This window comes from Callithrix jacchus, chromosome 14, assembly GCF_049354715.1.
Source record: "Callithrix jacchus isolate 240 chromosome 14, calJac240_pri, whole genome shotgun sequence".
Classification (NCBI taxonomy): domain Eukaryota; kingdom Metazoa; phylum Chordata; class Mammalia; order Primates; family Cebidae; genus Callithrix; species Callithrix jacchus.
The window spans coordinates 64,805,061-64,815,768 of NC_133515.1; positions in this window are offsets into that span (position 1 = coordinate 64,805,061).

The following is a 10,708-nucleotide window of genomic DNA, read 5'->3' on the forward strand; positions in this document are numbered from 1 at the left end:
TTTTTGTTGTTTTTTGAGACAGGGTCTCTCTCTGTCACCCAGGCTTATGTACACTGGTGTGTGATCACAGCTCACTGTAGCCTTGACCTTCCAGGCTCAAGTAGATCCTCCCAATTCTGCCTCTCAAGTAACGAGGACCACAGGTGTGTGCCACCACATCTGGCTAATTTTTTATAACAGTTCTAGTAGACACTGGCTCTCCCTATGTTGCCCAGGCTGGTCTTGAATTCCTGGGCTCAAGTGATCCTCCTGCTTCAGGCTCCCAAAGTGCTAGAATTACAGTCATGAGCCACCATATCAGGCCTAGAAGATGTTTTAAAAGTCAGGAATTTTTAGAAAAGAACACAGAGTTACAAATACAATGATTTTTTAAAAAGGTGTTATGAAGATATTAGTTAATAGCTTTGTGATTTCACCTCAGTTTCAAAATTTGTTAATAAACATCTCTAGGGAAACACAGCTTACCAAAACTGATTCAAGAAGAAACCTGACTGCAAAAATTTTTTCCCATTCTGTTGGTTGCCGATCCACTCTAGTGACTGTTTCTTTTGCCGTGCAGAAGCTGTGGAGTTTCATAATAGACTGGATTGGAAAAATGTGGCACATATACACCATGGAATATTATGCAGCAATCAGAAATGATGAGTTCGTGTCGTTTGTAGGGACATGGATGAATCTGGAAAACATCATCCTCAGCAAACTGACACAAGAACAGAAAATGAAACACCGCATATTCTCACTCATAGGTGGGTGATGAAAAATGAGAACACATGGACACAGAAAGGGGAGTACTAAACACTGGGGTCTATTGGGGGGAAAAGGGGAGGGCCAGTGGGAGGGGGAGGTGGGGAGGGATAGCCTGGGGAGAAATGCCAAATGTGGGTGAAGGGGAGAAGAAAAGCAAAGCACACTGCCATGTGTGTACCTATGCAACTGTCTTGCATGCTCTGCTCATGTACCCCAAAATCTATAATCCAATAAAAAATTAAAAAAAAAAAAGAATGTTTGCAAAGGAAAAATAAAAAAAAAAAAAAAGAAGAAGAAACCTGAATTGCATTAATAAAGATTAAAATTGTTATATAAATAAGTAGAACATTTTCCAAAGAAAAATACCTGGACCATATTTTTCCTGAGGAGTATCAACCATTTCAAGAACAAATAATTACAACCTTGTGTTTCAGAATACAGACACATGGGAAGACTGTAACTTATTTTAGGAAATTAACAAATCCTTGACTAACAAGTGCAGTGTTCATAGAAAATTCATAGGCTAATATCACTCATGAAGATATATCTCAAAGTTGTAAATGTTTAATGAACTGATTTCATATCTGTAATAAGAGACAAAGATGAATTTATTTCAGAATTCAAGTTTCATTTAACCTTAGTAAAATCTATATTTGTGATTCATCACATTAACATATTAAAAGAAAAAATAATAAATTCAATTTAGATTCATAATTTCAAAAATAAGGACTTTTCTTTGAGATGGGGGTCTTACTCTGCCATCCAGGCTGGAATGCAATGGCAAGATCACAGCTCATTGCAGCCTCAGTCTCCCAGGGCTCACATAGTCCTCCCACCTGAGTAGCCGAGACTACAGGTGCATACCACCACATCTGGCTAATTTTTCTTTGTATTTTTTTTTGTAGAGACAGGGTCTCACTATGTTGCCCAGGCTGGTCTCAAACTTCTAGGCTCAAGTGATCCTCCCACCTAAGCCTCCCTCAGTGCTAGAATAATAGGCCTGAGCCACCACACCTGGCAAAAGAATAATCTTTTTTTTTGAGTCAGAGTTTTGTTCTGTTGCCCAGGCTGGAGGGCAGTGGTGCAATCTCAGCCAACTATAACCTCTTCCTCCCTGGTTCAAGTGATTCTCCTGCCTCAGCCTCCCATGTAGCTGGGATTACACGTGCACGCCACCACACCCAGCTAATTTCTGTATTTTTAGTAGAGACAGAGTTTCACCATGTTGGCCAGGCTGGTCTCAAACTCCTGACCTCAGGTGATCCACCTACCTCGGCCTGCCAAAGTGCAGGGATTACAGGCATGAGCCATGGCGCCAAGCCTAAGAACTTCTTAATAAACCACAAATAGATTGTCTAAAGTTAATAATGATGATCTACCAAAAGTAATAATATACAAAATAATTGATGGTAAGATTTTCCACCAAAGTGGTCAAATAAGAACAGCTCCAGTCCACAATTCCCAGGGAGAGCGACGCAGAAGGCAAGTGATCTCCCCATTTCCAGCTGAGGTACGAGGTTCATCTCATTAGGACCAGTCAGACAGTGGGAGTAGGGAAAGGAGGGCGAGCCCAAACAGGGTGGGGCATTGCCTCATGAAGGAAGCACGAGGGGCCAGAGAACTTCCTCTCCTAGCCAAGGGAAGCTGTTAGGGACTTTTCCTCCTACTCTGGCACTCTGGCTCAGATACCGTGATTTCTCCTGGTCTTCACAACCTGCAAACCAGGAGATTCCCTCAGTGCCTATAACATCTGTGCCCTGGTTTTTCCAGCACAAAAACTAGGTGGCTGTTTTAGCTGTAGCAGTTTTTTTTTTCTCATACCCTAGTGGTACCTGGAATACCACTGAGACAGAATCACTCATTTCCCCTGGAAACGGGGGATGAAGCCAGGAAGCCAAGTGATCTGGCTCAGCGGGGCCCAGTCCCACGAAGACCAGCAAGCTAAGATCCGCTGGCTTGAAATTCTCACAGCCAACACAGCAGTCTGAATCTGACCTGTGATTTTCTAGCTTGGTGGGGAAAAGGGCGTCAGCCCTTGCTGAGGCTCAGGTAGGAGGTTTTAACCATGCCTATGTAAATAAAGTCTCTGGGAAGTTTACAAAGCAACTGAGCAGAGCCCATAACACCTCAGCAAGGTCTCTGCAGGCAGACTGTCACTATACTCCCTTCTTGCTTGGCAGGGCATCTCTAAAAAAAAGGCAGCAGCCCATAAGGGACTTATAAATAAAGCCCCCACTTCCCTGGGACAGAGCATCTGGGAAAAAGGGCAGTTGTGGGTTCTGCTTCAGCATACTTAAACATCCCTGCCAAGCAGCCAGCAGCTCTGAAGGGAGCAACTGATCTCCCAGCACAGTGCTAGAGGTCCAATAAGGAACAGGCTGCCTCCTCAAGTGGCTCCCTGACCCCCATGTATCCTGACTTGCAGACACCTCACACAAGAGAGCTCTGGCTGGCTTCTGGTAGGTACCTTCTGGGACAAAACTATCAGTGGAAGGAACAGGTTGCAATCTTTGCTTTTCTGCAACCCCCTTGGGTGATTCCCAGGCAAGTAGGGTCTGGAGTGGACCTCCAGCAAACTCCAGCAGACCTGCAGCAGAGTGGCCTGATTGTTAGAAGGAAAACTAAAAAATAGAAAGAAATAGTGTCAACGTCAACAGAAAGGACGTCCACTCAGAGGCCTCACCAAAAGTCACCAACTTCAAAGACCAAAGGTAGATAAATCCATCAAGATGGGAAGAAATCAGTGCAAGAAGGCTAAAATCTCCAAAAACCAGAACTCTTCTTCTCCTCCAAGGAATCACAACTCTTCACCAGCAAGGAAACAAAACTGGATGGAGAATGAATTTGATGAACTGACAGAAGCAGGCTTCAGAAGGTGGATAATAACGAACTTCTCCAAGCTAAAGGAGCATGTTCTAACCCAATGCAAGGAAGCTAAGAACCTTGAAAAAAGGTCAGATGAAATGCTAACTACAATAACCAGTGTAGAAAAGACCATAAACGACATGATGGAGCTGAAAAACACAGCACAAGAACTTCTTGAAGCATACACAGGTTTCAATAGCCAAATCAATCAAGTGGAAGAAAGGATATCAGAGATTGAACATCATCTCAATGCAATAAAATGAGAAGGCAAGATTAGAGAAAAAATAGTGAAAAGAAATGAACAAAGCCTCCAAGAAATATGGGATTATGTGGAAAGATCAAATCTACATTTGATTGGTTTCCCTGAAAGTGATGGGGAGAATGAGACTGAGATGGAAAACACTCTTCGGGGTATTATCCAGGAGAACTTCCCCAACCAGCAAGGCAGGCCAACATTCAAATCCAGGAAATACAGAGAACACCACAGAGGTATTCCTTGAGAAGAGCAACCCCAAGACATGTAATTGTCAGATTCACCAGGGTTGAAATGAAGGAAAAAATACTAAGGGCAGCCAGAGAGAAAAGTCGGCTTACCCACAAAGGGAAGCCCATCAGACTGACAGTGGATCTCTTGGCAGAAATCCTACAAGCCAGAAGAAAGTGGAGCCAATATTCAACATCCTTAAAGAAAAGAACTTTCAACCTAGAATTTTGTACCTAGCCAAACAGCTTCATAAGCAAAGGAGAAATAAAATCCTTTGCAGACAAGCAACTGCTGAGAGACTTTGTCACCACCAGGACTGCCTTACAAGAGCTCCTGAAAGAAGCACTAAACATGGAAAGGAACAACCATTCCCAGCCACTGAAAAAACATGCCAAATTATAAAGACCATTGATACTATGAAGAAACTGCATCAATTAATGGGCAAAACAACCAGCTAGCATCAAAATGGCAGGATCAAATGCACACATAACAATATTAATCTTAAATGTAAATGGACTAAATTCCCTAATCAAAAGACACAGACTGGCAAATTAGATAAAGAGTCAAGGCCCATCGGTGCACTGTATTCACAAGACCCATCTCATGTGCAAAGACACACATAGGCTCAAAATAAATGGAGGAAGATTTACCAAATGAATGGAAAGCAAATAAAAGTAAGGGTTGCAATCCTAGTCTCTGATAAAACACACTTTAAACCAACAAATATCAATAGAGACAAAGAAGGACATTACATAATGGTAAAGGGATCAATGCAACAAGAAGAGATAACTCTCCTAAATATATATGCACTCAATACAGGAGCACCCAGATACATAAAGCAAGTTCTTAATGGCCTCCAAAGAGACTTAGACTCTCACACAATAACAATAGGAAACTTTAACACTACACTGTCAATATTAGAGAGATAACAAGACAGAAAATTAACAATAATATCCAGGACTTGAACTAAGATCTAGAGCAAGTGGACCTAATAGACATCTACAGAACTCTCCACCCCAAATCAACAGAAGATACATTCTTCTTAGTGCCATATTGCACTCATTCTAAAATTGAATATAACTGGAAGTAAAACACTTCTCAGCAAATGCAAAAGAATGGAAATCATAACAAATAGTGTCTCAGACCACAGTGCAATCAAATTAGAACTCAGGATTAAGAAACTCACTCAAAACCACACAACTACATGGAAACTGAACAACCTGCTCCTGTCTCAAAATAACAGGAGCTATTTATGACAAACCCACAGACAATATCATACTGAACGGGCAAAAACTGGAAGCATTCCCATTGAAAACTGGCATAAGACAAGGATGCCCTCTCTCACCACTCCTATTCAACACACTATTTGAAGTTCTGGCCAGGGCAATCAGGCAGGAAATAAAAAAATTAAGTGTATTCAATTAGGAAAAGAGGAAGTCAAATTGTCTCTATTTGCAGTCGATATGACGGTATATTTAAAAGACCCATCATCTCAGCCCAAAATCTCCTTAAGCTAATAAGCAACTTAGGCAAAGTCTCAGGATACAAAATCAATGTGCAAAAATTACAAGCATTCTTATACACCAATAACAGACTAACAGAGAGCCAAATCATGAGTGAACTTCCATTCACAATTGACACAAAGAGAATAAAATACCTAGAAATACAACTAACAAGTGATGTGAAGGATCTCTTCAAGAAAAGCTATAAACCACTGCTCAAGGAAATAAGAGAGGACACAAACAGATGAAAAAACATTCCACGCTCATGGTTAGGAACAATCAGTATTGTGAAAATGGCCACACTGTCCAAAGTAATTGATACATTCAATACCATCCCCATCAAGCTACCATTGACTTTCTTCACAGAATTGGAAAAATCCACCTTAAATTTCATATGGAACCAAAAAAGAGCCTACATAGCCAAGACAATCCTAAACAAAAAGAACAAAGCTGGAGGCATCATACTACCTGATTTCAAACTATACTACAAGGCTACAGTAATCTAAAGAATATGGTACTGGTACCAAAACAAAGATATAGACCAGTGGAATAGAGGCCTAAGAAGTAACACCATACATCTACAACCATCTGATTTTTTACAAACCTGACAAAAACAAGCAATGGGAAAGGGATTCCCTATTTAATAAATGTTGTTGGGAAAAATGGCTAGCCATATGAAGAAAGCTGAAACTGAATCCCTTCCTTACATCTTATACAAACATTAACCCCAGATGGATTAAAGATTTAAACATAAGACATAACACCAAAAAAAAACCCTAGAAGAAAACCTAGGCAATATCATTCAGGACATAGGCATGGGCACAGACTTCATGACTAAAACACCAAAAAACAATGGCAACAAAAGCCAAAATAGATGAACAGGATCTAATTAAACTAAAGAGCTTCTGCACTGCAAAGGAAGTTATCATTAGAGTGAACTGGCAGCCAACACAATGGGAAAAAATGTTTGCAATCTATCCATCTGACAAAGGGCTAATATCCAGATTATACAAAGAACTTAAATTTATAAGAAAAAGACAACCCCAGCAAAAAGTGGGCAAATAATATGAACAGACACTTCTCAAAAGAAGACATTTATGGAGCCAACAGACATATGAAAAAAAGCTCATCATCACTGGTCATTAGAGAAAAACAAATCAAAACCACAATGAGATACCATCTCATGTTAGTTAGAATGGCGATCATTTACAAAATCAGGAGACAACAGATGCTAGAGAGGATGTGGAGAAATAGGAATGATTTTACACTGTTGGTGGGAGTGTAAATTAGTTAAACCATTGTGGAAGACAGTGTGGCAATTCTTCAAGGATCTAGAAATAGTAATATCATTGGACCCAGTAATCCCATTACTCAGTATTTACCCAAAGGATTACAAATCATTCTATTATGAAGACACATGCACACATATGTTTATTGCAGCACTGTTGACAATAGCAAAGACTTGGAACCAACCCAAATGCCCATCAATAATAGACTGGATAAAGAAAATGTGGCACATACGCACTATGGAATACTATGTAGCCATAACAAAAGATGAGTTCATGTCCCTTGCAGGAACATAGATAAAGCTGGAAACCATCATTCCCAACAAACTGACAAAAGAATGTAAAACCAAACACTGCATGTTCTCACTCATAACTGGGTGTTGAACAATGAGAACACATGGACACAGGGAATGCAACAAACCACCATGGCACGTGTATACCTATGTAACAAATCTGCACATTTTGCACATGTACCCAGAACTTAAAAGTATAATTTAAAAAATAATAATTGATGGCGAAATGCTGAAAATATTTATTTTGAAATCTAAAACAAAACAAGGCTCTTTCAATCATTATTCCTATCTATTTAGCCACCATTATAAGGTAAAAGGAAAATAAACACACTTTATAAGGATTGACAAGGAGTAAACAAATTGTCATTATTTGCACATAATGATAATTCATTATAACTACCATAGTTCACTAAGATTCTCATGTAAAATTAACAAAATTCAACTGTATTTCTACACAACAGTAAAGACATAAAATTAAATTAAAACACTGTCTAAATAGCTTTAAAATGTAAAATAGAATAGATCCAACAAAAGATAGACTTCTGTTAGGTTTTTGCAAGACCTTTGTGGAAAAAATTACAAAACATTTAAAGAACATTATAATGGAACTATAAACAAAATGACAGCTATATGGTTTTAATGGACTGGAAACCAATATCACAAATAATTTCATATCATAAAACAATTCTGCCCAAATTGATCTACAAATCAAATGCAATTTCAGTCAAAATCCCAAGGAGTTGGTTGTTGCTATTGATCTTGAAAAACTGATTCTAAAATTAGTGTGGAAGAGCAGAGGGTGAAATATAGCCTAGAGATGCCTGAAAAAGAAGCAAAGGGGCTGACATGACTACCAGGTATAAAGCAGCCATATTCGAGACACACTGAACTGGTGCAGGCTTTGGTAAGTAGAGCAATGATAAGAAACAACCAAATCCACATAGTCTGAAACAAGATTTATGAGAAATGTCAGTAGAGATCAAAGGCAAAGAAAATAATTTGTTCTTGGACAGCTGATTATTCACGTGGAAAAAGTATGCAACTGGGCTTAAACTTCTGTCAGATATAAAAATCATTTCCATGTGCACTAACAATTTAAATGTGAAGCCAAAAGGGTGAAACCTTTAGAAAAAAATATAGTTGTAATTGCTTGATAATTAAGGCTTTCTTTTAAAAAAATGAATCGTCACAAACTGTAAATAAAAAGATTGATAAATATATTAAATTATACCTTCTCTTCATAAAATTTAACACAATCATAAAAATGTGAATGGATATACCATAGATTAGAGAAAGAAACTTGCAATACATGAAATTAATAATTGACATACATGAAATATTAAAACTTCTAAGTCAATTTATGAAAAAGCTTTCATGTGAATAGGTACTTCATAAAAGAGAGAATATAAATTCCCATTAAGCACATGAGAACATTACTTAAGCTCATTAATAATCAGGGAAATAAAGCTAAGATCATGTTAAGATACTATTTCATACCTATGAAATTGTACAAAACGTGGACTACAAAATGTGAAAAATTTGACAGTTTTAGGGATGGATGAGGCCATACAGGTAACATGGGGGCAACTAAACATTTACTCACCTCTAGTGAGAAAGTAAATTGGAACTAACACTTCAAAAACAAGTTGACATTTAAGTGAAGCTGTGCACTGTTTAGCAACCCAGCAATTCAATGCCCAGGTATATATACTCTATACTGAGGTTAATGTGTATTTGAGAGGAAAGAAGCAAAGAAACCAGAAGTGGGGAAGTTGACAAAGAAGAACACAACAAAAATGGAATTCTCATTAAAAAAAAAAAAAACTAGAAAGCTGGTACAAACAAGAAAATGTATATGACTATAAACCAATACATTACAAGTATTCCCATCTCCCCTGTCTGCTCTACAAACATTAATAGAGAGAGAATATGCAAAATAGAGTGTGTTACTAGCATACTGGATGGTCACGTTCTGCTGCATTGTGGGTTGGTAATCCAGCGTGGAGAAACACAGGAAGTTTCCAAAATAATAAACAGAATGTCAAGTTGTAGGTGGAAGCCTGGAGAAAAACAAATAGGGACTAGTGAGGAATGAAAAGAAATGGGGCTGAAAAGGCCATGGGGTGCCAGATTATGCAAAGCATTGCAGGCCATATTAAGTGGTTTCGATTTCATTCTAAATTTAACAATAACCTTAAATAACTCTAAATAACCTTAAGAGATTTGCCAAAACAAGGAGATGAGTGGAGATGGGAAGAAATGAATGGATTCAGTATACATATTAGAAGTAAAATGTATACATATTAGAAGCTAATGGATTTGATGTAAAAGGTGGTGAGAAAAAGAAGAAACCAAAGATGACTTCTGGGCATTTGGCAGCTAAGTAAATGGTAAGACATTGAGACACCATCTCATGCCAGTTAGAATAGCGATCATTAAAAAATATGGAGACAACAGATGCTGGAGAGGATATGGAGAAATAGGAACACTTTTACACTGATGGTGGAAGTGTAAATTAGTTCAACCATTGTGGAAGACAGTGTGGCGATTCCTCAAGGACCTAGAAATACAAATTCCATTTGACCCAGCAATCCCATTACTAATATATACCCAAAGAATTATAAATGTTCTATTATAAAGAAACATGCACACGAAATGTTCATTGCCACACTGTTTACAATAGCAAAGACCTGGAACCAACCCAAATGTCCATCAACGATAGACAGAATAAAAAAAATGTGGCACATATATAACATGGAATACTATGCAGCCATAAAAAACAATGAGTTCGTATCCTTCATAGGGACATGGATGAATCTGGAAACCATCATTCTCAGCAAACTGACACAGGAACAGAAAACCAAACACCCCATGTTATCACTCATAGGTGGCTGTTGAACTATTAGAACATGTGGACACAGGGAGGGGAGCATCACACACTGCTGTCAGTTGTGGGGGCTAGGGGAGGGAGAGCAGCGGGTGGGGAGGGTGAGGAGGGATAATGAGGGGAGAAATACCAGATACAGGTGATGGGAGGATGAAGGCAACAAGCCACCTTGCCATATATATACCTATGCAACAATCCTGCATGATCTGCACATGTACCCAGAACCTAAAGTACAATTAAAAAAAAAGAAAAGAAAAATTCTAGAGGAACTTTTTTTTTAAGCAAGAATCTTCAAAAGTCATAGTTGAATGAAATCAATTTAAGACAATAAATTCACAAGTTTAAGACAGAAAGGAGTAATTCAAATAAGGTCTGGATCTAATTCATGCAGGGATTCTCAACCCCAGCAGCTCATTAAAAGCACCTGGTGAACTCTAATGACGACTACTGCCTAGGCCTCATCCCTGGATCTTGGGTAGAGCCCAGGAATGTTAATTTTCTAATAAGGCAATTCGCTAATTAATTAATAATGTATACATTTGTTAATTTATAAAAGCTAACCAGGTGCTTTTAATGAGCACCAAGGGTTGAGACAGATCAGAAAACATGTACCTGTTAGAATCCCTGCTTCCATGAAGTAGCCT